We start from the raw sequence: 24,218 nt of genomic DNA, 5'->3' as shown, positions 1-24,218 counted from the left end.
TTTATGGTTCCGTGCTAAATCGACGCAAGGCCTACGCCGTAGGGTACGCGGCAACGCTCAACGTACATGCGCGTCGCCGCGTACCTTACGGCGTAGGCTCTGCGTTGGTGTAACGCGGAACCAAAAATCAGTTTACGGAGGTCCCGCGAGTCGAGAGGAGGAGAAGTATTCAAGGATTTGGGGAATACAAGGAGCTGTGGGGATCCCGGACACGAGAAAGTCTGAAGCCTCTGCTAAAAGCTATCCATACCATTGCTGTGTCTACCAGCAGTACTGGAGTTAATGGGGGATGAGGGGAGATGGCACCCCCCCCTGAAATAAAAACGGTCCAAATCATCCCCCCCTGAAATAAAAACGGTTTAAGTCAGCCCTCCTGAAATAAAAACGGTTTAAATCATCACCCCCTGAAATAAAAACGGTCCAAATCATCATCATCCTGTAAAACATGCCTCCTTTCCATCCCTTATGTCATTTCATCAATGAATGTGGTTTTACTGCTATTTCAACATTTAGAGTCATCACCAGAAAAATAACACCAGAAAAATAACTTATTTGACAATTTTCACCTGTTTCAAGTAAATTTTCACTTGAAATAAGTAGAAAAATCTGCCAGTGGGACAAGATTTATCTTCTCATTACAAGCAAAAATCTTGTTCCACTAGCAGATTTTTCCACTTATTTCAAGTGAAAATTGACTTGAAACAGGTGAAAATGGTCAATTCAAACAAAATTTTGTCAACATTTCAACTTTTTTCATAAAATTTTTGACTTTTTTTTCCTCAAAATCTCAACTTTTCTCTGGACATTTTGACTTTTTTTCTCTAAATTTTGACTTTTTTCTCAAAATTTCGAGAAAAAAAGTCGAAATTTTCACCTGTTTCAAGTAGATTTTCACTTAAAATAAGTTGAAAAATCTGCCAGTGGAACAAGACTTTTTTGCTTGTAATGAGAAGATAAATCTTGTCCCAATGGCAGATTTTTCTACTTATTTCAAGTGAAAATTTACTTGAAACAGGTGAAAATTGTTTTTTCCAGTGACGAGTCTTGTTTTAAGTGTAATGAGATACTTAAAAATAAAGCGTGCATATGTGATGTTGCTCACAGTCGTCCTCAGATTGCTCAGGGAGCTTGTGTGTGTGCCCAGATACATGAAAAATTAGAGGGAACATTGCTCACCACTATACGATCACAGCTTGAAAGGGTATGTGTACCCAGCTTTAGATATGTGCTCGGTTTCTGCAGTTATGTCAGTGAACACAGTGTGAGGTTGGAAGAAGAGTTTACGGAGGTGTGCCGCCCCTGTCGTCAGGTAAGGGCATTTGCTTCGAATGAGATATGAGGAAGGAAGAGAATGAATAAAAGAGCTCCCATGAAAGACAAACATAATGCATGAGCCGGGGCAGCTTTGGAAACATTATGGAAGACGGCCTATCCTGCGGCACCTTTGAAGTGTACATTTCCGGGCATACACAGAGACAAATGAAAAAAGCAAGTAAATAAATCACACAGAAGAAGAAACGTGTACACTACCAAGGTTGTGACTGGGAGAGTATTAAAGATTAGGCTTTTTTGAGCTAGCCAGGAGTTGAACCTAGAATCTTCTGATCCGTACTCAGACGCGTTATCCATTGCGCCACTAGCCCTTTTTGATTGTAACATGTGGAAACACACGTGGTGTAACAACTCAGATGTCCCAACCAAAGTAGATGGCAGTGGCCAAAGCCATAGCCGAGTACAGTGATGAAATAGAGTCCCGCTCTGGGAAGATGAAAAATAATGGCAGTCCTTCGAGCCGGAGTTGAACCAGCGACCTAAGGATACCTGTTTTACTGGTTCTACAGTCCTGAGGATTTGTCTAATATAAAATGAAAACAAAAGAAATTCCATCCATCCATTATCTATACCCACTTTATCCTTTGCAGGGTCACAGGGGTCTGGTGGAGCCTATCCCAGCTCATTTCAGGTGAGAGGCAGGGGTTACACCCTGGATAGGTCACCAGTCCATCGCAGGGCCACATATAAACACAGAAACCATGCACACTCACGCTCACAACAAAATAAATTGAACCTCAAATTATAAATGAAAACATGATGAAAAAAACTACATTTTGTCCTCAATCTTCCCAAAAATGTCAATTAACTTAGATAACTGGTCATCCCTCTTCTTGTCCCTCTCCTCCTCCTTTTCATCCAGCTCCCTCAGCCTCTTTTCTTGTCTTTAGTCTTGAAGATAGTCCAAAACTTCATTTGTATTTTTTTGGTTTTCTTCCCTCCGTTTGTTGGTCGCTCCCTGTTTGTAAAGGAAATAATAGGGCCGTTGAAAAACCATCACGGGACAACAGTTTCTGAATTTAAATCACCAGTGTATTTATACTTACAGGTGAACTTCTTTCGTCTCTCAGTCGCACATGGTTCCTTTTCCTCCCCCCCCTGTTTTGTTTACATTCTCCCTGGTAACCTCCTTTTACGTCACAACGCAATGAACTGTGGGTAATTCCCTTTCCAAAAGTCTGCGGAGATGCAGACTTACGGGAAGGGGGCAGTAAGGGCTCAAAATGTCTGCCGGGAGCCCTCGCGCACTTAACCACTTTAGGAATGGGACAGCCCTAAACCCATACGTAAGTCGCGGGAGCGCGCACGTAAGTGTGTGAGTCTGTGAGGGTGGAGATTGGAATTCAGCCTATACTATATGAAAAAGTGTAGCTTACAGGTAATGCTACTGAGCATCTTAGGTTATTTCAAGCAAGGACAGCATCATGTCATGCTGGGATAAAAACACCTCACCCCCTAGTAGCTCTAGGGAACACCTCAAAGCGTGGAGGAAACAAGCACGACGAGGATGGGATTCGAACCCATGCGTGCAGAGCACAATGGATTAGCAGTCCATCGCCTTAACCACTCGGCCACCTCGTCTGTTGTGGTGTATAGGGGAGACAACATATTCTTCCCCAACAAAAAGCATTACACTTATGAAGACCTCATGTTTCTTGCATTGGCTGGGAATCAAACCCAGGTCAACTGCTTGGCAAGCAGCCATGTTGACTGCTATACCAACAACGCTGCAGGAAAGTACCTGAAACAGCTGAATGAGACGTCACAGTTTTCCAGCCACATGAGAAGGTGAGCAGTCATGTCAGGGAAAGTAACTCTTTGATGATGGTTTCTTCAATATCACAAGATACTTACCGCCATTTGTCCCTTAGCTTATACATCAACTTCTTGTTGTATAAGCTGCATGTTTGCAGGTATATTCAGTTAGACATGTGTTGTCATCCATTGCATTACAACATTCTCTTAGAAAGAGACCATAGACTTGGAGAGGTTTGATAATGACAACTGTCATTGACATTTGAATGAACAGATCTCTCTCTTTGTACCCACTCCTGACTGGATCAAAGCTTTTTCAAGAACCCTGGCAGTGACGGTCAGCCAACGACTGTTCACTGACGACCAATAATCACCTCAATATTCATGAGGGCTGGTAAATGTGATGAGAGTTCAGTCTGCTTTCTAATGCTTAGATAATGTTATGGACCAACAGGAAGCACTTACTACACTGAGAAACATTGTCAGTGTTTGTTTTGGGCCAATGCTAATGCCCAAGTCTGACTTGTGTTTCAACCAAAAAAACTAACGGTATTTGGTTTTTAAAGCTAATTCCTTACATATTTTCTTGAAGAACAGGTGGACATTCAACTGCTGAAATGATGTCCAGTTTGATGAAGACATGGGCACAGTTGAATTGGTCATAATTACGAAGAGGTTAGGCAGCCAACGCAACAATCAGACAGAAGCACAAACATATATACAATAGAAGAAGAAAGTGATCATATTTCTACACTGAATGTAAATTGAACCTGGGCCATGGTAGTGAAAGCAGCAAATCCTGCCCACTAGACCTCCAGGGAAACACGTTACGCTCTCTTAAAGGGGTTTATTACTACATTCTGTTGACTAATGTTTCTGATTCAATCAAACAAACATATTTATTTCAGATTTAAAGAAAGGATAACTGATGTACTTCCACTTTATGGACACTTTTGTTTAATGTTTGAGTTTTGTCAGAGAAAGTACTTGATGGCACATGTACAAAGGAAATCCTGGATTGCTCCAATTCATCCAAGATGAGCTGGTTTTCAACTTCAGAGTCCACTGATGAACTTATATGTTTGAAGAGAAGAACTGACACTTTGAAGAACTGACTAACACGTTCTTTGGTAGGTCTTTTTTATTTAAATTCATCATGTAAATGACACAATTGATCAAACATTACACTTGTCAGTTTAGATTAGCATAAAAATCTGGTGACATCAACAAGAAAGTATTTAAGTATTGAAGGTAGACTTGACCTTGTAAGGCAGTTTATTAGGAGGTGTGATCATGAAGAACCACTCTTCTGTTATTCAGCAGCTCTTCCAGTGGATGATATTCTCTGTTCACTGATAGGTCCTGGTCCAGAAGTTCAGCCAGACAAGGGACCTTTTTCATGTGAGACAAACACGATAGCCACTAAACTAAATTGACAGACGGATCGGTGCAGCGTCCGCAGTTATGCGGTCGCTGTACCGGACCGTCGTGGTGAAGAAGGAGGCCCTGTGCCTTAGTTGGTCAAAGCATCTGTCTAGTAAACAGGAGATCCTGGGTTCAAATCCCAGCAGAGCCTCTGAACTCATCTCTCTATGGATGAGAGAAAGATTAGAAATGTCTCATTCATTCATAGTTCTTGGTGGTGAAATGGAAAAAATAAGGAGATATTAGAAGTTCTCCAATAGAATGACAAAACAGAGAGCATCCACTTTTGTTGGGTTATGCATCGTTAGTATGTGAGGGCCCGGTTGTTTTTGGTAAGAGAAATCGCCATGGAGACGAGGTAAGTGAGAGGTTACAGAGGCCCTGTGGCTTAGTTGGTCAAAGTGCCTGTCTAGTAAACAGGAGATCCTGGGTTCAAATCCCAGCAGAGCCTCTAAACTCAAATCACTTGAGATGGCTGAAAGATCACAAATCTCTCATTCCTGGTTGTGGCACTATTTTTCACATGTTTGCTTAATTATAGCACAGTACTATGTCAAAAGTAATCCTGCGCTTACGGAAAGTGGATGTTCTGTTTTGTCATTCTATTGGAGAACTTCTAATCTCTCCTTATTTTTGGAGAGGGTAGCTAAACCAAAGTGTCCTCTAAAGAGTGAATGTGAGTTAGGAGACCAGATCTAACTATCTGAAGGCTCTATAACCACAGAGGGACTCGAACCCTCAATCTTCTGATCGAAGTCAGACACCTTGTCCATTAGGTCATGTGGTCCACGAGTTGCTCCTTTTTCTCATTAGTTTCATTCCTTTCCCAACCTTGGGGCACACTGTCCTGCATGTCTTAGATGCTACCCTGCTTTCAGCACACCCTGATACAAGTAGCTGTGTCAAAAACAGAGCTGTCCAGACCTTTACACCACGTAAAGAAATACACATTTGGTCAAGAAGAATTGGAGGAGTACCCACCATGTTGGACAAGTGAAGAACAGCAAAGCATTAAAGTCATAGAACAGACTATCCAGACATTACCTCCCTCTCAATCAGTCCACATCTCTTTTATAAGAATTGAATGCGTGATTTAACTTTGGTTAAGAAACCTCCAAAGTGCCTTTCTTTTTTTTAAGCTACATGCCATTTTTCCATTTCACCACCATGAACTATGAATGAATGAGACTTTGCTACTTGGAGGAGAAAAACCACAAATTGCATAAATCTCTGGGGCTCGTCCGGGAATTGAACCCAGGACCTCTCGCACCCAAAGCGAGAATCATACTACTAGACCAACGAGCCACAAAACACTTATCCGGCAAACAAAAAATCACGGTCACATCATACCTGTCTAGATGTTTTTTATAACATTAAGGGGGAATAGAAATAGAAACTGAATGATGATCAATAACCTGTTGCACAGTTTCTGTAGTTTAGTGGCTATCGTGTTTGTCTCACATGAAAAAGGTTCCTTGTCTGGCTGAACTTCTGGATCAGGACCTCTCAGTGAACAGAGCATATCATCCACTGGAAGATTTACAGCACGGTTTTGTATTAGAAGAACTTCATCAATGACAGCTTTTTTAGCAGGAAAAGCACAACTGTCTATGGTGTGTGGAAGAGTGAATTTTATCTTATTGACCATTGTTCATATGTATCAGTCATGCATATCCAAAACAGGCTTTCTCCCCGTCGGGGAATCGAACCCCGGTCTTCTACGTGACAGGCAGAGATACTGTCCACTATACTAACGAGGACATCTGATAATCTGTGATCAATATTTCACAACAAAATTGGTCCCGCCAGGTTAGCTGTGAGATAAGTACGGGAACAAACCTCAGACTAATGTTTCTGATTCAAACAAACACACATTTATTTCAGCCAAATGTTCAAGCATGTGACAAGTTGTTGTGGCCGAGTGGTTAAGGCGATGGACTTGAAATCCATTGGGGATTCCCCGCGCAGGTTCAAATCCTGCCAACAACGGTTAATGTTTGAACATGCAAGAAGACTTGCAGTCTCAATTAACAACTTGCATTTGTTAATTGTAGATAATGTATTTCAAGACTAATCAGGGGTTTTTTTGTGTTATCTCCAGCATGCATTAATAGGTAACATCAGCCTACATTAAGTTAGTTTTACATTTCTTTCCAAGCAGTCGGCCCAGGTTTGGTTCCTGGCTATCGTGACTGTGAACGTCTTTATATCTTACCAAACTTAATAGACGGCCTTCTAATGGCCCGCCTGCTGAATAACAGAAGAGTAGTTCTTCATGATCACACCTCCTAATAAACTGCCTTACAAGGTCAAGTCTACCTCATATATCTACCTTATATCTGTAAAAACATGAAGAAAAGAGGAAAGAAATCATCCCAAATATGACCTGAGTAGCTCAGCTGGAAGAGCATCAGACTTTTAATCTGAGGGTCCAGGGTTCAAGTCCCTGTTCAGGTGATTATCTGATGACCACAGTTCCTGACTGTAAAGACACAACCAGATCATTTTCAAGACTCATCTCAACCTATCAAATAAAAAAAAAACAAATGGAGAGAGACAGAAACAAAGCTTTCATACAAAACCTTGGTATCTCAGATTTAGAGCACCAGACCTTGAATCTGAGTGACCTGCATGTGTCCAAACAATACAGTGGTGGTAGGTCTCTTTAAAACTCATTCACACATTTTAGAATGACTGAAGTATCAGTTGAATGAACCCACCTTATTTATTTATTCCACCTCACTGTGAGATATTTAGTACACAAACCTGTTCCACTGAACAACTGAATGAACAAACTTACCACAGCAGCATCTGAACAATCATAAAGATCTCTACATATGAGACCCTGCAGAGACCATGGCCTACAAAGAGACAATTCATCAAATAAATTAAATATATACAAATATATACACTCCTGTAATGATAAAAAACACAGACTTTGTGGAAAAATGTATCCAATGTGTGGTCTTCCACATGGTTGGTTAAATATTTCACCTTCTCCTCTGTTTGGTATGCTAATGCTAACCTTCAGATAGTTAGATCTGGTCTCCTGACTCACATTAGAGGACACTTTAGTTTAGCTACTCTCTCATCTCATCTCAAGACATTTGAGTTTAGTCAAATGTCACCTCGTCTCCATGTTGGTGTTTTCTCCCCAACAATGGAATGAAAAAGAGGAGCAGCTCGTGGACCACATGGCCTTATGGACAAGGTGTCTGACTTTGGATCAGAAGTTTGAGGGTTAGAGTCCCTCTGTGGTTAGAGGACTTTTGGGGCACGGTGGACATGGTGATCTTTCAGATCCCCTGCAACAATATTAAGGTTCAAAATGAGATGGACACTGACTTTCCAATGACATTGATACACAGTTATTAAGTTTAAGTTTAAAGCAGAATTGAGCAGCATTTCCTGTCATGTTTAAGAGGAACAACCACTGAAAGTTCCTCCAGGACTTTCTAAAACCTCTCAAATGCCTTATATTTGAAAAAACATGAAGAAAACGAATAAACAAAACACTCCATATTTGACCTGAGTAGCTCAGCTGGAAGAGCATCAGACTTTTAATCTGAGGGTCCAGGGTTCAAGTCCCTTTTCAGGTGGATTAACTGCTGACAGGTATTTCTGACTGTTAAGTAATGACATGATCATTTTCAATATTCATCTTAAACTAAAAAAAAAAAACAAATGGAGGAAAGACAGAAACAAATTTCTCATGCAAGACCTCGGTATCTCAGATGTCGAGCATCAGACTCTTAATCCGAGGGACCTGGGGCCTGTACTACGAAGCAAGTTCAACATACCCAGGATATCTTTTCCTTATCCAGATTCACTAACCCGGACAATTACAATCACGCTAAGCGGTCACACGACGGTGGTTATCAACTCGGTATATCAACCCAGGTTTCTCCAATCTGGATATGAGCGCGTGCACATAAAAGGGGCGGTGTTTTCAGCGCATGACCAATCGCAAGCATGGAGAAGTCCGCTGTCAGAGCCGCTTATTTCAGTAGCGAAGAGCAAACAATAATTTTACGGAAATATGATGAGTATAGGCATATAATACAGGCAAAAAGCAACACAGTTGCAGCTGCAAAATGCAGGAAAGACAGCTGGCAAAAGATCGCTGACTGTATAAATGTGTAAATTCATAGGGATATAAACATATATTTGAATATTCTGGGAATCTTAATCTTAAACTGTAAACCATGATCAGCAATATTAAAATAATAAAAGGCTTGCAATATTTCAGTTGATTTGTAATGAATCCAGAATGTATGACATTTTTTTGTTTTTGTGTTTGCGTTACAGAAAATCACAATATTCTAATTTTCTGAGACAGTCCTATATTGGTTCTATAACTATTGTTGTTGACCGATAACTTGTGCTGATGCTGTACCAAAGAATTGGGTTTATTTATTTATTTTATTTTATTTTTTATTTTTTCAGGAGGGGGGTATTTAGTATTTTAAAGTGACTTCTCAGAATGTTCGAGGGACGAAATTGAAAATCCCTTTTTTGCTATCCCCTTACAAATGCATCTTCTTTTTGATTTCTTCTTGATTTATTTATTTAATTGGTATTAGTTTTGGATTGACTGTACATCGGATTTTGGTTTATTCATTGATTGATTGATTTTTTATTTTCTCCTCCACCTTTTTTTTCTTTTTTTCTGGATCGCTCATACAGGTACGCATCAGGGAAAGCAAAGGGGTTTTGGTGGTCCCTGAATACGCGTTCTCTTCGGAGGGATCCTCTCACGATCCGCGCACCGAGCTCCACTGGATTCTCTTCGAAAGGGCATGCCATTTTCCAAGAGAGCTGATTGGTCAGTGGGCGGTGCTTTTATACCCGGCGATCTGTATCTCGAACATAACCTGCTCCGGAGCAGGTTAGCTGTTCAGCATAAGTTACCATGGCGATGTACCCCGGTAAGAAGTGAACCACCGTCGTAGTCCTGAAAACCCAGGGTTAAACCTGAAGTTACCTCGCTAACCCCAAATCCCGCTTCGTAGTACAGGCCCCTGCATGTTTCACAACAATAATGTAACAATGTTAATGGCAGCAAAGTGGGACTTGTTCACTCTGAGCCAGGACAAAAACTAGTGAAAGTCCAGATTAAAGATAAGGAGGAGGAAGCCGGAGAACAAGCTGCAGCAGAACAATGTGAGAGACCCGTCCACCTCCCACCTGTCTGTCTCTAGCATTCTCCTGCTACTTCACCGCATGTTTAGCTGAAACCCAGCTGCTATCTCCACTTCAACAAAACACAAACACCTTTTATGTGATTCTGATCAGAGTATTGTTGTCCATGTAGACATACGTGTTGACTGTTTGAGTTCATTTTCATAAAGACTGCTAACTTTCCCCCAGCGTTAAGAGAACTCTTAACGCCCTCATGTTTGCTGCGATGGCTGGGAATCAAACCCAGGTCAACTGCTTGGTAAGCAGCCATGCTGAGTGACCACTACACCACCAACGCTGCAGGAAAGTACCTGAAACTGCTGAATGAGACGTCACAGTTTTCCAGCATTACGACCAGATGAGCAGTCTCCATGTCAGGGAAAGTAACTATTTGATGATGGTTTCTCCAATATCACAAGCTACTTACCTCCATTTGTCCCTCAGCTTATACAACAACTTCTAGATTACTGTCTTCATGTTTGCAGGTATATTCAGTTAGACATGTGGAAACAGAATCCTCTTAAAAAGAGACCATAGACTTGGAGAGGTTTGATAATGACAACTGTCATTGACATTTGTATGAACAGAGCTCTCTCTTTGTACCCACTCCTGAGTGGATCAAAGTTACTCAAGAACCCTGGCAGTGACGGTCAGCCAACGACTGTGTGGCCCGCGCCAGAGCTAAAGCCGAAGCTGCCAAGGTGAGAGCATCATATGCTAACCAAGAAGTTAAACTGAAAATGGAAAAGGCTGCCAGAGAAGCAGAAAGGATAACAAGAGATGCTCAAAATCAGTTGGAAGCAACTAGGATAGACACAGAGTTGGAAGTGCTAATGCTACATTGAGAAGCAGATATAGCCATGGTGGAGGCACAGGTGTGGGAAGATGCTGCAGAAGTACATGCCATAATGGAAAATGGAAAATCCGAATCAGAAAAGGTTAGAATAAAACGCACCAGCGAATCGAATACGTTCAAACTCAGATTGACCTTCAAAATCAGTCTCCCTCCCCACAGTTACCGGATCCACCTGTCAAACCTCCAGTACCTGCACAATCACATGACAGCTTCAAGACATGGCGACCAACTGTGAACATTACAGAATCAAACCTACCTGAGCCAACCAGAGTTGAGGCAAAATCTGAAGTCAAAAAGGAAGATTCTCCCATAAACTTACACGCTCAGTACCACACTCCCCAAAGTAAACCTCCAGCTATCACACCATCTCTCCCAGAATCCTTGGCACAGTACTTGGCACGACGAGATCTAGTTACATCAGGACTGTCCCAATTCAATGATAAGCCAGAGAATTTTCGTGCATGGCAGTCCTCATTCACCAATGCAGCAGCTGAAGTACATCTCACAGCAATCCAAGAATTGGACCTCATGACCAAATGGCTAGGAAAAGAGTCTGGCGAACAGGTGAGACGCATTCGCTCAGTGCATGTAAAAAATCCCAACCTGGCTTTACAAAAAGCCTGGGAGAGACTACATGATTGCTACGCTGCCCCTGAAATAATTGAACAGTCACTGTTTCAGCGGTTGGACAGTTTTGCTAAGATTTCAGCCAAGGATCACACCAAGTTGCGTGAACTTGAAGATCTGCTTATGGAGATACAAGGCGCCAAGGAGGATGGATACCTTACAGATTTGTCATATCTCGACACCTCCCGTGGAATTGGACCAATTGTGGACAAGCTCCCATATGGGCTTCAGGAGAAGTGGGTGTCGTCTGGGTCATGGTACAAAGAAGACAACCACGGCCGCTTCCCTCCCTTTGACTATTTTTGTGCTTTTGTGTGCAATGAGGCAAAGAAACAAAATAACCCTAGCTTCTTTCATCAAAGCAACAACACGGCCCTCGCAAAACCAGATAAATTCACTGTGAAGAACTTTAATACCAACAAACCCATCACAGTACACAAAACAGATGTCTCTATGACCAACAACGACCCTAACAAGAACTGCCCACTACACAACAAACCGCATCCGCTTACAAAATGCAGGACATTCAGAAACAAACTCCTCGAGGACAGAAAGGCCTTCCTGAAAGAGAAAGGAATATGTTTCAAGTGTTGTGGTTCGACCTCCCACCTTGCCAAAGACTGCAAATTTTCTGTGAAGTGCTCTGAATCTGACAGCACCTATCATGATGCAGCCATGCATCCTGACCCATCACCTCAGAGCGTCAACGCTCCTCCACATCCACAAGAGAATGGCGGGGAGGGAGAAGATTATTCTAACGTGACTGATATTATGACAAGCTGCAATGAAGTTTGTGGCCTAGGTCAGTGGGGTCGTTCATGCTCTAAGATCTGCCTTGTAAAGATTTATCCCAAGGGTTTCAAGAACAAAGCCATCAAAGCCTACGTAATTCTTGATGACCAGAGCAATCGTTCCTTAGCTAGACCAGAGTTCTTCGAGGTGTTCAGTGTGGAGAGCGAACCATTCTCGTATCATCTCAGAACTTGCTCTGGCATTATAGAAACATATGGCAAGAAGGCAGAGGGATACCAAATCGAGTCACTGGATAGCAAAGTCCTCATGTCCCTTCCACCACTCCTTGAGTGTCCTGAGATCCCGAACAACCGGATGGAGATTCCAACACCCAGCGCAGTTTTGCACCAGCCTCATCTCCTTCATATTGCCAAACACATTCCAGAGCTGGACCCAGAGGCTGAAATACTTCTGCTACTCGGAAGAGACGTGCTCAGAGCACACAAGGTCAGGCGGCAGATAAATGGACCACATGATGCTCCCTTTGCCCAACGTCTGGATCTGGGCTGGGTGGTGATAGGAGAGGTGTGCTTGGGTAATGTACATAAGCCGACCGTTAACACGTTCAAGACCCATGTGCAGGATGGCGGTCGCCATTCCATTTTTCAACCTTGTACAAGCTTTATGCACGTCAAGGAAACACAACCAAGCTTTAACGGGCCTGTCAGATCACCAGAGAGGCATCCTCTTAAAAAGAGACCATAGACTTGGAGAAGATTGATAATTGACATTTGAATGAACAGAGCTCTCTTTTTCTACACACTCCTGACTGGGTTAAAGCTTTCTCAAAAACCCTGGCAGTGACGGTCAGCCAACGACAGTTCACTGATGAGCACTTACTACACTGAAAAACATTGTAATTGTTGCCAAACAGTTTCCTCCCTAACAGAGGAGAGGACTTTATCCAACTGTGTGGAAAACCCAGAAATTGGATACTTTTTTTCCACAAAGTACGTGGTTTTAAACATTACAAGAGTTACATCCTTACCTTTGTCTTCGTGAGTTTAAAGGCTCTGCTGGGATTTGAACCCAGGATCTCCTGTTTACAAGACAGATGCTTTGACCAACTAAGCCACAGGGCCCTCAACACACGTCTTCAACTTGTTATAAAAACCCTGTTGACACAACAAGTTCATTCTACCTCTGGAGCAGCTTTATTTCACCTCACTGTGATATATTTACTACACAAACCTGTTCCACTACTGTCCTGGCTTTGTGTGAAGTGAGTCACCCTAACTTCTCGGTCACCTCAGAGGAGCAACTCGTGGACCACATGGCCTAATGGACAAGGCGTCTGACTTCGGATCAGAAGATTGAGGGTTCAAGTCCCTCTGTGGTTATAGAGCCTTCAGATAGTTAGATCTGGTCTCCTAACTCACATTCATTCTTTACAGGTCACTTTGGTTTAGCTACCATCACGGAGGGTACGGAGTTCAATAATACACACAATATTTGATCATTTAAAAAAGCGTGGCATCTAAAACATTCAGGATGAAAGGAAAAATTGGGAACGCTCCACGATTGTGCGTGTCATCCTTGCGCCAGGGGCCATGCTAATCTTCTCTGTATCGTTCCAATTTTAGTATGTGTGCTACTGTTAAGTTAGAAATCACTTCCAATAAATCACAGTGGGAGGAGCGGGGTGTAAGGTGGGTGGTCCACGGTGTGATGTCATTATTAATCAGCTGTGTGCCGCCGGTTGCGCCATAAGCGGAAGCGATCCGTGCGGTGACGTAAAATTGTCGGGAGAGTGATGCGGTACTGGTAAGAGCTCCGTTTATTAATGTGACGGGTTTTGTTTATACTTGCTGTGCTGGATCCGCATCTCGCGGCTGCGATCACTTGTGTGTGTCATGGTTGCTGTGCTGATGATGCGCCGCTGCGCTGTCGCGCTGTCGGCACCTGGAGATGTGTGTGCGTTTGTTTGTGGGTGTGGCGGAGCACGCCGTTTTAAGTTATGAATGAACATCGCGGCTCAAAACTTAAGACAAGATTAACTTTTTGTCTTTACTTGCAAAAGTGCAAAGCAGTTTATTTTGTATTTGTAAATCCCCATTTAATTGTATTTAATTATGACAAATGATGACAATGATGATGACGATGGTTATTGCTTTTTGTTGTTATTGATTATATGATTCCGTTTGAGGTAATTAACTATTGTACTTGGATTTCATTTCTTTTTCACAGGTTTATAACCTCCTGCTACAACCCAAATGTACGTTGTACTGCCAGAGAAGCAGTACATTAATTTCAAGAAAATAAAAACAAAGAAAAGCTGAGTTATTCCTCGTCCACTCTCCCTACACCCTGTCCGGGGGGATTTTCAAAAAACCGGAACAGTTATAAACCAATTCCTGCTGCTGCACCGGATCTGTGCAGTGGATAAATAAAAAATAAATAAATAAATAAAAATAAAACAAAACAAAACACGTTCCAACTGCCATTAAAGCTGCACTGAACAAAAGAGTCTGCACTACACACAAAGAGTGGAACAAAGTCCCCTGTAGAGGAACCCACTGTTAGTGACAACCAGCTCCCAGTCAACGGCAAAGAAAAAAAATGGCAGACCTGGAGAAACTCAAGAGTGTGCGATCGAGGGCACAAGCTTCATTTACAAAAAGGAGTCACACCCTCACAAGATTTGAACTCTTGGAACCAAGTGAAATCCTGACTGAATGGAAACACTTTAAAGCAGACTTCTGCAAAGTATCAGACGCAGGATACGAATATGCAGAAGCCCTAAGGGAATCAAATGACGAAGAAGTCAGAGAATCAGCAACTCAAATTGATGAGAAAACCGCTGAGTGCGCCGACAGGTTCCTCGAGGTAAAGAAGGCCACCCAGGAAACCTTCTGGAATGGCTATGCTGAACCCACGTTCTTCATTCAAGCCAAGACGGCTGAGTCGGCCATTGTTCAGGCGGAGGAAGAAGAAATTAGTCCGCACCGATCATTAAAGGACCACCGACTTAGAATTAAAGGCTTGGACAGAGAAGTCACAGAGCTTGAAGAAATGCTGCTGGAATGGCAAGACCTCATTCCTGGTCTTAGAGCTGTGGATCTCCAAACCCGCCACAGGACATTAAAGAAAAGGGTCTTGGCTTTGTCTGACAAGCTTGCAATGGAGGGAGAGGATCCTGTGGACGTTGCAGGGAGGGACTCAAGACAGGACAGCGAGGCTGATGGCTTACTGACGTCAGGGGAAAACCCAGCACCCTCATCGCCCTCTAAAGGGCCCTCCAACCTCAAGCTGGAGGCCAGCGCAAGCACAAGAATCCAGCCCCTCCTCCAGCGAAGCAGCCCCAACATGTACCAGGGATCATTCGACTTAAGGCCCCAAATCAGCCTTGAGAGAGCACGGCTGCCCACATTCACTGGTGACATGAGGGACTACTACCGCTGGAAAGCAGAATGGGAGAACCTGCAACAACTTGGAAATCCACAAGGGGCAGACTGCGTGAGGAAGTTCCACCTGCTTGGGAGCCTCAGTGAGAACGTGAAAAAGGACCTTGTCTTGTCCAGTTGTGGATCCGCAGACGACGTCTTCAAATTGCTGGACAACAAATATGGAAACAAGTCCAAAATTGTGCTGATGATCTGCAACGAGGTTCAGTCTCTTCCTCCTGTCAAAGGAAATCATTCCAGGAGGACGATTGAATTAATTCAGGCTGTGGAGAGAGCACTTTGTAATCTCCAGATCCTTGGAGAAGAAGACGCAATGAAGAACCGCATTGTCGCCCAGTCCCTAGAGAGCAAACTTCCCAGTTCATTAAAGAGGGAGTGGATTATGCACAAGGCCGACCCTGCAAACCAGTTCTCCACGCTGAACCATTTCGACTGCCTGCTAAAATTTCTGAAGAAACAGGAGGAAATCCTTGAGGAGTTGGATCAGCTGGAGCCAAACCCCGCGGAGAAAAGCACTGTGGAAAAGGGCCCGTCAGACACTTCGGAGAAAAGGCTGAAAAAATCGTTCAGTAAATCTACTGCAGGCTTGATGGACTGTCCCAACTGTGCTGTCTGCGGCGATAGCTCACATACTGGCAAGCTCTTTGCATGCAAGACCTTCAGGGACCAAGACCTCTCCAGCAAGCGAGCTCACTTAAAAAGGCTGGGGTTGTGTTCAAAGTGCCTACGGTCACATGATAAGGATGGCAAAGGGTGCACTACAAGATTCCTCTGCCCAAAACAAGACTGCAGGAAAGGAGGAATGTCAGACCATAATTACCTTCTGTGTCCGAAGCCCTCTTTTCCGAAGAAAGACACCGACAGTCAGGATCACCGCACCGTAAAACCAGGAGGAAAGAAGCTTGGTCTCACTGAAAAGCAGGAGGGGTTCCTGGCTGAACTCACCCCAGAGCAAAGGGAAAAATATAAAGAGGCATTTTCTAACAAAATATCCTCAACGGTGTGCACCAAGTCTGGTGATACACTGAGGGAACATCCAGTCGTGATGATGCTGATGAAGGTGACAACAAATTCCGGCTCTCTGATTGGAACTTTAATAGACCTCGCCTCTGATACGAATTACATAACCAACAAAGCAGCCGATCGCCTTGGATTGCACGGCGAGACAATCAAGCTCATCGTTCACGGCATCGGTGGGATGAAAAAAACGGTTGTGACCAAACGGTACTTTCTGCGGCTAAAGGTCAAGACACCCAAAGGAAAGGTGGCCGAACACAAAATCCTCTGCTATGGGCTAGAAAACATTGCTGAGGTGACTCAACCCGTTTCCCCCAAACAATTGCAGAAATTCTTCCCCAATGTCACTAGAGACGAGCTGGCTCGGCCAACAACAATTGACCTCCTCATTAGTCACCGTGAAGGTCGTCTTGTTCCCCAGCCGACTAAGATCATAGGTGACCTCGTCCTCTGGGACGGACCGTTGGGAAAGACCGTTGGTGGAACTCATCCTAACCTCATTGAAACCGTCGACCTGGCTGTGCACCGATCTGAGACTCATCTTGCAAGAACCATGAGAGCAGCCTCTATGGCGTACAAGGAGACAATTATAGCCCCAGCAGAGGGAGACAAAATAGCGCGAACCACAACAACCACCAACAAGGAGGTGCTTGAATGGTTTAAATGGGACAGCATTGGCGCGGCCTGCACTCCCCTGTGTGGCAGCTGCAAGTGTGGAAAGTGTCCTCCTGGAGGGAAGGAAATGACCCTCAAGGATGAGAGAGACCTAGAGAAAATAAAGGAGTGTCTCACTTATGTGTTAGCAGACAAACACAGCAGTTCCCCCCATTGGGACGCAGCATATCCTTGGAGAGCAAACCCCTCAACATTGCCGGACAACCGATATGCTGTGGAGGCAACATTCATAAACATGGAGAGGCGTCTGGAGAGGGAACCTGCATGGAAAAATGCTTACACAGAGCAAATCCACGACATGGTCTCGAGAGGAGCTGCCGTCAAACTCACCAAGGAGGAACTGGAATGCTGGAAAGGGCCAAAGTGGTATATTAGTCACCTGGTTGCGCCAAACCCTCACTCTACTTCAACTCCTGTGAGGATCGTGTGGAACAGCAGCCAGGAGTTCCGTGGGGTAAGCCTGAATGACCTCCTTCACAAGGGTCCCGATGTCCTCAATCCAATCAGAGGAGTCCTCCTGAGATTTAGGAGTGGACTGCATGCCGCACTGGGCGACATTAAAAAAATGTACAATTCGGTGTGGTTGAAAGACAAGGAGGTCCACCTCCACCGATTTCTTTGGAGAGACCATCCTGAGGATAACATCGAGGTCTTCGCTGTTGTTAGAGTGAATATCGGGGACAAACCGGCAGGATGTATCGCTCAGGTTGCGATGAGGGAGACAGCCAACCTTCCCCAGTTCACCGAAATGGTAGAGGAACGTAGAGCTCTCACGGAGGACAGCTATGTGGATGACATCCTCACGTCACACAACGACCCTGAAACCCTGGAAAGAATAACCAAAGGGGTAGAGGAAATCTTGAATGCCGGAGGTTTCGCCCTCAAGCCATGGGTCCTATCATGCCAAAGTGGGAGGAGTGAGATCCCGGCTGACTCCAGTCCAAAATCCCAATCACGGAAGACGCTAGTGCTGCCTAATCAGTTGCATGAGGAAGACAACAAAGCACTGGGGGTCGGATATGAGCCTGAGACTGACAAACTGCGTTTGATGACCTCGATAAACTTCTCAAAGAAACGTGGAAAAATGAGAACGGGTCTCGACCTGCGGGTGGAGGAGGTCAGGAGAGGAACACCAGAACCACTCACGCGACGCATGTTGTTAAGCCAGATTGCTGCATTTTATGACCCAATTGGTCTCGCCTCACCAGCCAAACAGAAGGGTGCGATGCTAATCAGGGAAGCTTTCCAAGAAGCCAGCAGAGACAATCCACCCACAGACACGTGGGACATCCCCCTCTCACCAAGGCTCCGGGAGGCCGCAATCACACTCTTTGAGGAATATGTGAAACTTGGTCAAGTCAGGTTTGACAGAAGCCTCACCCCTCCTGAAACCATGGGTCCGCCAACTGGCATCACCTTCTCGGACGGGAGCGAATCTTCTTATGGAGCTGTGCTTTACCTCCGGTGGACGACGCTAAACAACGTTGTTGTAAAGCTGGTGGAGTCTAAGGCCAAACTGACCCCACTCGACCAAAAAGGAGATGCCATCAAAGCAGAACTCTGCGGGGCAGTCTTCGCCAGCCGGTTGAAAAAATACTTTGAAAGACACTGTCACATAAAGGTAGAGCGCTGGTTTCACTTTGTGGACAGTCAAACCATCCTGGCGGCCATTCAAAAGGACAGTTATGGCTACCAGACCTTTTTTGCCAACCGCATTGGTGAAATACAAAAGAACGGACAAGTGGAAGACTGGAGGTGGGTCGAAGGCAAATGCAACATAGCTGATATCGTCACCAGGGGAGCCACTTCTGAAGAACTCAATGAAGAGTCACGGTGGCAGAAAGGCCCAGAGTTCCTGAAATGGCCAGAAAGTGATTGGCCTACAAAAACGGCCAGTGAGATAACATCCTCTGCTGCTGAAGACGTCAAAAAACTTCAGCGGAAGGCGTTCTCGGCAGCCGTCACCAGAGCCCAGTCAAGACAGAAAAATGGCGCTGGAACATCTGACTCCAAGGCAGACGTCGAAGGTGACGAGGTCCAACGAGAGACTCAGACTGGCGAAAATCCAACATCTGTGCCGGCGAGGAGGAAAAGACGCTGGAGCATTGGGCTGGTCAGCCTTGTGGAGCCACAACGCTTCAGCGCACTGGGAAAGCTGTGTGGAGCTGTAGCCTGGGTTCGACGAGCAGCGGAGACATGGCTGAGAAGGCGGCCCCCCCTGGACTCGCCAAAGTGGGAGGCAAGTGGCTCAACACTCTCTGCAAAGGAACGAGCGGAAGCCTTCCGAGACCTTGCCCTTGCAGCACAAGATGGAGTAGAATTCCAAGACTCGACACTGAACCGCCTGGTTGTTCACACGGATGTAAACACAGGACTTCTTCTTTGTGGAGGCAGAGTCCAGTCCTGGAACGAGGATGGAACAGCTGTTCCCTTGATACCGTTCCACTCTTGGCTAGCCACCCTGCTAGCAAGAGAAGCCCATGAATCGAACCACGAAGGTGTCGCTGCCACATTGTTGCGCACAAGAAAAAGGGCGTGGATTCTACAAGGCCGGAGAACGGTAAAGAAGACCGTAAACAGCTGTGTCATGTGCCGTAAGCAAAAGGGAAAGATGTGCCAGCAGATGATGAGTGACCTCCCTCCGCAGCGTTCACAGCGTTCTTCCCCTTTCGAAAACACCACACTCGATCTCTTTGGTCCCTTCGAGGTGAAAGACGCTGTGAAGAGGAGGACTGGAAAGAAAGTGTGGGGCATAATTTTCTGTTGCATGGCGTCAAGGGCAGTTCACGCTGATTTGGTTGATGACCAGTCATCTGACAGTTTCCTCCAGGCCTACTCCCGCTTTGTAGCCTTGAGAGGCCACCCACGACGGCTTTGGTCGGACAGGGGGACTAACTTCATTGGAGCCAAACCTGCCTTACGTGAGTTGCACAAATATCTGGACACCTTGCGAGAAGCGTCCATCGAGAATAAAGCAGCCCGGAACGGAACTGATTGGGCATGGAATTTCCATCCAGCCGATGCACCCCATCGAAACGGAGCCGCAGAAGCCGCTGTAAAGCTCCTGAAGAGAGCTCTCATAAGCCTTGGAGGAACAACGGGATCACTCACCTGGGGGGAACTCCAGACCCTATTCTACCAGGCAGCTAACCTCACAAATGAAAGGCCAATCGACGCTAGGGCGCAGGTACAAGAAGACGCAGTTGAGTACCTGACCCCCAACACCCTGCTTCTTGGACGAACAGGACTTGGAGGAGACACAGGTGGGCTTACCATGGGCACCCACCCCTGGCGCCGACTTAGGACCATCCAGATTGGAGTGGACATGTTTTGGAAGAAGTGGAGTGAGCTCGCTGGACCAAACCTGTTCATTCGTCCAAAATGGCACCGGACTAACAGAAATATCAAGGTCGGCGATATCGTTTGGATAGCGGACCAAAATGCCCTACGGGGACAGTTCCGCCTCGGACGGATCCAGACTGTATACCCAGATAGAAGGGGACTCGTCAGGGATGCAGAAGTGAAGACATGTGCAGGCCTCCCTGCCTCGCTGGCAGGTGGACAACCGAGAAAAAACTCTCAGTCTCTGGTAACCATCATCCTGCGAAGAGATGTGAGGAGATTGGTGCTCCTGATCCCGGCGGAAGACCAGTAACTCCAAGACATCATTGGCTGCCATCACCCAACCCCCCTGATCCTGCAGGCGCTGCCTCAGGAGGCCCCCTCCTACTCTCTCTCTCTCAGGCTGGTTGGTATGTGTCTGTGCTGCCTCCGCCACCACTTGCACCATTACACGAAGAAAGAAGATGAATACACACCCCAACCAATCCCGACAGAACACAACACATCTGTCGGGGAGGTGCCTGAACAGTGACAGTTGCACCCCTTCTTCGCGATCAACACTAACCTGCATATGTACTTTGAAAAAAAAAAAAAAAAAAAAAAAAAAGAATGTAACTTGTAACTTGCTATGTGTAAACGTGTGACCTCTTGAATCTCATGATCAGTCGGTCAAGTGGGAGGTGTTAAGTTAGAAATCACTTCCAATAAATCACAGTGGGAGGAGCGGGGTGTAAGGTGGGTGGTCCACGGTGTGATGTCATTATTAATCAGCTGTGTGCCGCCGGTTGCGCCATAAGCGGAAGCGATCCGTGCGGTGACGTAAAATTGTCGGGAGAGTGATGCGGTACTGGTAAGAGCTCCGTTTATTAATGTGACGGGTTTTGTTTATACTTGCTGTGCTGGATCCGCATCTCGCGGCTGCGATCACTTGTGTGTGTCATGGTTGCTGTGCTGATGATGCGCCGCTGCGCTGTCGCGCTGTCGGCACCTGGAGATGTGTGTGCGTTTGTTTGTGGGTGTGGCGGAGCACGCCGTTTTAAGTTATGAATGAACATCGCGGCTCAAAACTTAAGACAAGATTAACTTTTTGTCTTTACTTGCAAAAGTGCAAAGCAGTTTATTTTGTATTTGTAAATCCCCATTTAATTGTATTTAATTATGACAAATGATGACAATGATGATGACGATGGTTATTGCTTTTTGTTGTTATTGATTATATGATTCCGTTTGAGGTAATTAACTATTGTACTTGGATTTCATTTCTTTTTCACAGGTTTATAACCTCCTGCTACAACCCAAATGTACGTTGTACTGCCAGAGAAGCAGTACATTAATTTCAAGAAAATAAAAACAAAGAAAAGCTGAGTTATTCCTCGTCCACTCTCCCTACACCCTGTCCGGGGGGATTTTCAAAAAACCGGAACAGCTACCGAAGTAACACAACATGGAGTTCTCTGTGAGCCCTATTTAGATCCCCCTGGTGTTCCACCCTGGATTCTAATGGTTGCCTTACCGGAGGACAGAAATGGCTTTGGGAGTGTGCTGCCTCTAAGGCATTCTTTTGTTTCTTATTTATTTGTCTCTTAAATAATTAGTTGGTATTCATTACAGTTTGAAATGATGTATTTATCTGCTATAAGTTTAACTTGTTTAAAAGAAAGATTTATTTTGGTATTTGGTCACTGATGACATCACGTCCTGTTAGGCACTTCCTGTTCTTGAGAAAATGGTGGCAGACATGTGGTGCATGCTCTGAATATAATCTGCGTCCGTCTGCTAGGAAACATCATAGAGGCAATGCTGTAAATTGCTATATTTAATGTTTAATGTTTCAGTCTTGAAACTTTGCTACTTGGAGGAGAAAAACCACAAATTGCGTAAATCTCTGGGGCTCGTCCGGGAATTGAACCCGGGACCTCTCGCACCCAAAGCGAGAATCATACTACTAGACCAACGAGCCACAAAACACATATCCGGCAAACAAAAAATCACGGTCACATCATACCTATATATATATACCAGAAACATATGTCTGTTTCTGTAGTGTAGTGGTTATCACGTTCGCCTCACACGCGAAAGGTCCCCCATTCCTGTCGCGCTGAGACCGCGGAGAGCCGAGAATCGCGGACCGATATAAAAGTTTAAACGGAGGTGGACACTGACTTTCCAATGACATTGGTACACAGTTATTAAATTCCTGCATTCAGGAAGTTCTTTGGGCAAAAAGCTGTCCTCGTTAGTATAGTGGACAGTATCTCTGCCTGTCGCGCAGAAGACCGGGGTTCGATTCCCCGACGGGGAGACTTCTTGTTTCGTATGATGATACCTACACAATTGAGTCAAGTAAACAATGGTCATTAAGAAAATAGACTAGCAGTTGCTGTCTGCCTGCCAAAGAAGCTTCTAGATGCTGTAGACGGATCAGAGGAAACTCTGATTGAGGTAGGATTATATACACACAGAAAATGTAATTGAAGAAGTAAAAAGAGCAGTTATTTAGGACAGCATCTAGAGCAGGGGTCACCAATCCTGGGGCCTGTACTACGAAGCGGGATTTGGGCGCACCAGTGGAGCTTGGTGCGCGGATCGTGAGAGGATCCCTCCGAAGAGAACGCGTATTCAGGGACCACCAAAACCCCTTTGCTTTCCCTGATGAGTACCTGTATGAACGATCCAAAAAAAAAGGAAAAAAAGAAAAAAAGGTGGAGGAGAAAATAAAAAATAAATCAATCAATGAATAAATAAAACAAATCATCACCCAAAATCCGATGTACAGTCAATCCAAAACTAATACCAATTAAATAAATAAATCAAGAAGAAATCAAAAAGAAGATGCATTTGTAAGGGGATAGCAAAAAAGGGATTTTCAATTTCGTCCCTCGAACATTCTGAGAAGTCACTTTAAAATACTAAATACCCCCTCCTGAAAAAATTAAAAATTAAATAAAATAAATAAATAAACCCAATTCTTTGGTACAGCATCAGCACAAGTTATCGGTCAACAATAGTTATAGAACCAATATATACAGGACTGTCTCAGAAAATTAGAATATTGTGATTTTCTGTAATGCAAACACAAAAACAAAAATGTCATACATTCTGGATTCATTACAAATCAACTGAAATATTGCAAGCCTTTTATTATTTTAATATTGCTGATCATGGTTTACAGTTTAAGATTAAGATTCCCAGAATATTCAAATATATGTTTATATCCCTATGAACTTACGCATTTATACAGTCAGCGATCTTTTGCCAGCTGTCTTTCCTGCATTTTGCAGCTGCAACTGTGTTGCTTTTTGCCTGTATTATATGCCTATACTCATCATATTTCCGTAAAATTATTGTTTGCTCTTCGCTACTGAAATAAGCGGCTCTGACAGCGGACTTCTCCATGCTTGCGATTGGTCATGCGCTGAAAACACTGCCCCTTTTATGTGCACGCGCTCATATCCAGATTGGAGAAACCTGGGTTGATATACCGAGTTGATAACCACCGTCGTGTGACCGCTTAGCGTGATTGCAATTGTCCGGGTTAGTGAATCTGGATAAGGAAAAGATATCCTGGATATGTTGAACTTGCTTCGTAGTACAGGCCCCTGGTCCTCGAGGGCCGGTGTCCCTGCAGGTTTTAGATGTTTCCCTGCTTCATTGCACCATGATACAAGTGACTGTGTCATCAACAGAACTATCCAGACTTTGGTGACGATGATTAATTAGAATCAGGTGTGTTGGGACTTCCGGTATGGGTGACGAGGAGTAGTCACGTTTCTCTCTCGCTCCCTCAACTACGTTTTATAAACTTTAAAACC

The 24,218-nt window shown here is 44.5% G+C and overlaps 1 protein-coding gene, 12 non-coding genes and 1 pseudogene across 14 annotated transcripts in view; 6 read left to right on the top strand and 8 right to left on the bottom strand.

Annotated features, from left to right (window-relative positions):
• Positions 1-24,218, bottom strand: part of LOC133452317 (NACHT, LRR and PYD domains-containing protein 5-like) — a 203,948-nt gene that overhangs the window by 115,246 nt on the left and 64,484 nt on the right. The gene's annotated exons all lie outside the window — the stretch shown is intronic.
• Positions 1,571-1,643, bottom strand: trnar-acg (transfer RNA arginine (anticodon ACG)). Its single transcript has one exon. It is a non-coding gene; the product is annotated as a tRNA-Arg (tRNA).
• trnas-gcu (transfer RNA serine (anticodon GCU)) lies at positions 2,832-2,913 on the bottom strand. Its single transcript has one exon. It is a non-coding gene; the product is annotated as a tRNA-Ser (tRNA).
• Positions 4,590-4,663, top strand: trnat-agu (transfer RNA threonine (anticodon AGU)). The gene has a single exon. It is a non-coding gene; the product is annotated as a tRNA-Thr (tRNA).
• Positions 4,890-4,963, top strand: trnat-agu (transfer RNA threonine (anticodon AGU)). The gene has a single exon. It is a non-coding gene; the product is annotated as a tRNA-Thr (tRNA).
• On the bottom strand, positions 5,746-5,817 carry trnap-ugg (transfer RNA proline (anticodon UGG)). The gene has a single exon. It is a non-coding gene; the product is annotated as a tRNA-Pro (tRNA).
• On the top strand, positions 6,420-6,501 carry trnas-uga (transfer RNA serine (anticodon UGA)). The gene has a single exon. It is a non-coding gene; the product is annotated as a tRNA-Ser (tRNA).
• On the top strand, positions 6,897-6,969 carry trnak-uuu (transfer RNA lysine (anticodon UUU)). Its single transcript has one exon. It is a non-coding gene; the product is annotated as a tRNA-Lys (tRNA).
• Positions 8,039-8,111, top strand: trnak-uuu (transfer RNA lysine (anticodon UUU)). Its single transcript has one exon. It is a non-coding gene; the product is annotated as a tRNA-Lys (tRNA).
• trnag-acc (transfer RNA glycine (anticodon ACC)) lies at positions 9,916-9,991 on the bottom strand. Its single transcript has one exon. It is a non-coding gene; the product is annotated as a tRNA-Gly (tRNA).
• On the bottom strand, positions 12,977-13,050 carry trnat-ugu (transfer RNA threonine (anticodon UGU)). Its single transcript has one exon. It is a non-coding gene; the product is annotated as a tRNA-Thr (tRNA).
• On the top strand, positions 13,236-13,308 carry trnar-ucg (transfer RNA arginine (anticodon UCG)). Its single transcript has one exon. It is a non-coding gene; the product is annotated as a tRNA-Arg (tRNA).
• Positions 13,468-13,581, bottom strand: LOC133453219 (U6 spliceosomal RNA; annotated as a pseudogene).
• On the bottom strand, positions 22,295-22,366 carry trnap-ugg (transfer RNA proline (anticodon UGG)). Its single transcript has one exon. It is a non-coding gene; the product is annotated as a tRNA-Pro (tRNA).

Source organism: Cololabis saira, chromosome 10 (genome assembly GCF_033807715.1).
Source record: "Cololabis saira isolate AMF1-May2022 chromosome 10, fColSai1.1, whole genome shotgun sequence".
NCBI lineage: Eukaryota > Metazoa > Chordata > Actinopteri > Beloniformes > Belonidae > Cololabis > Cololabis saira.
This window is presented reverse-complemented; position numbering and strand designations above follow the sequence as displayed.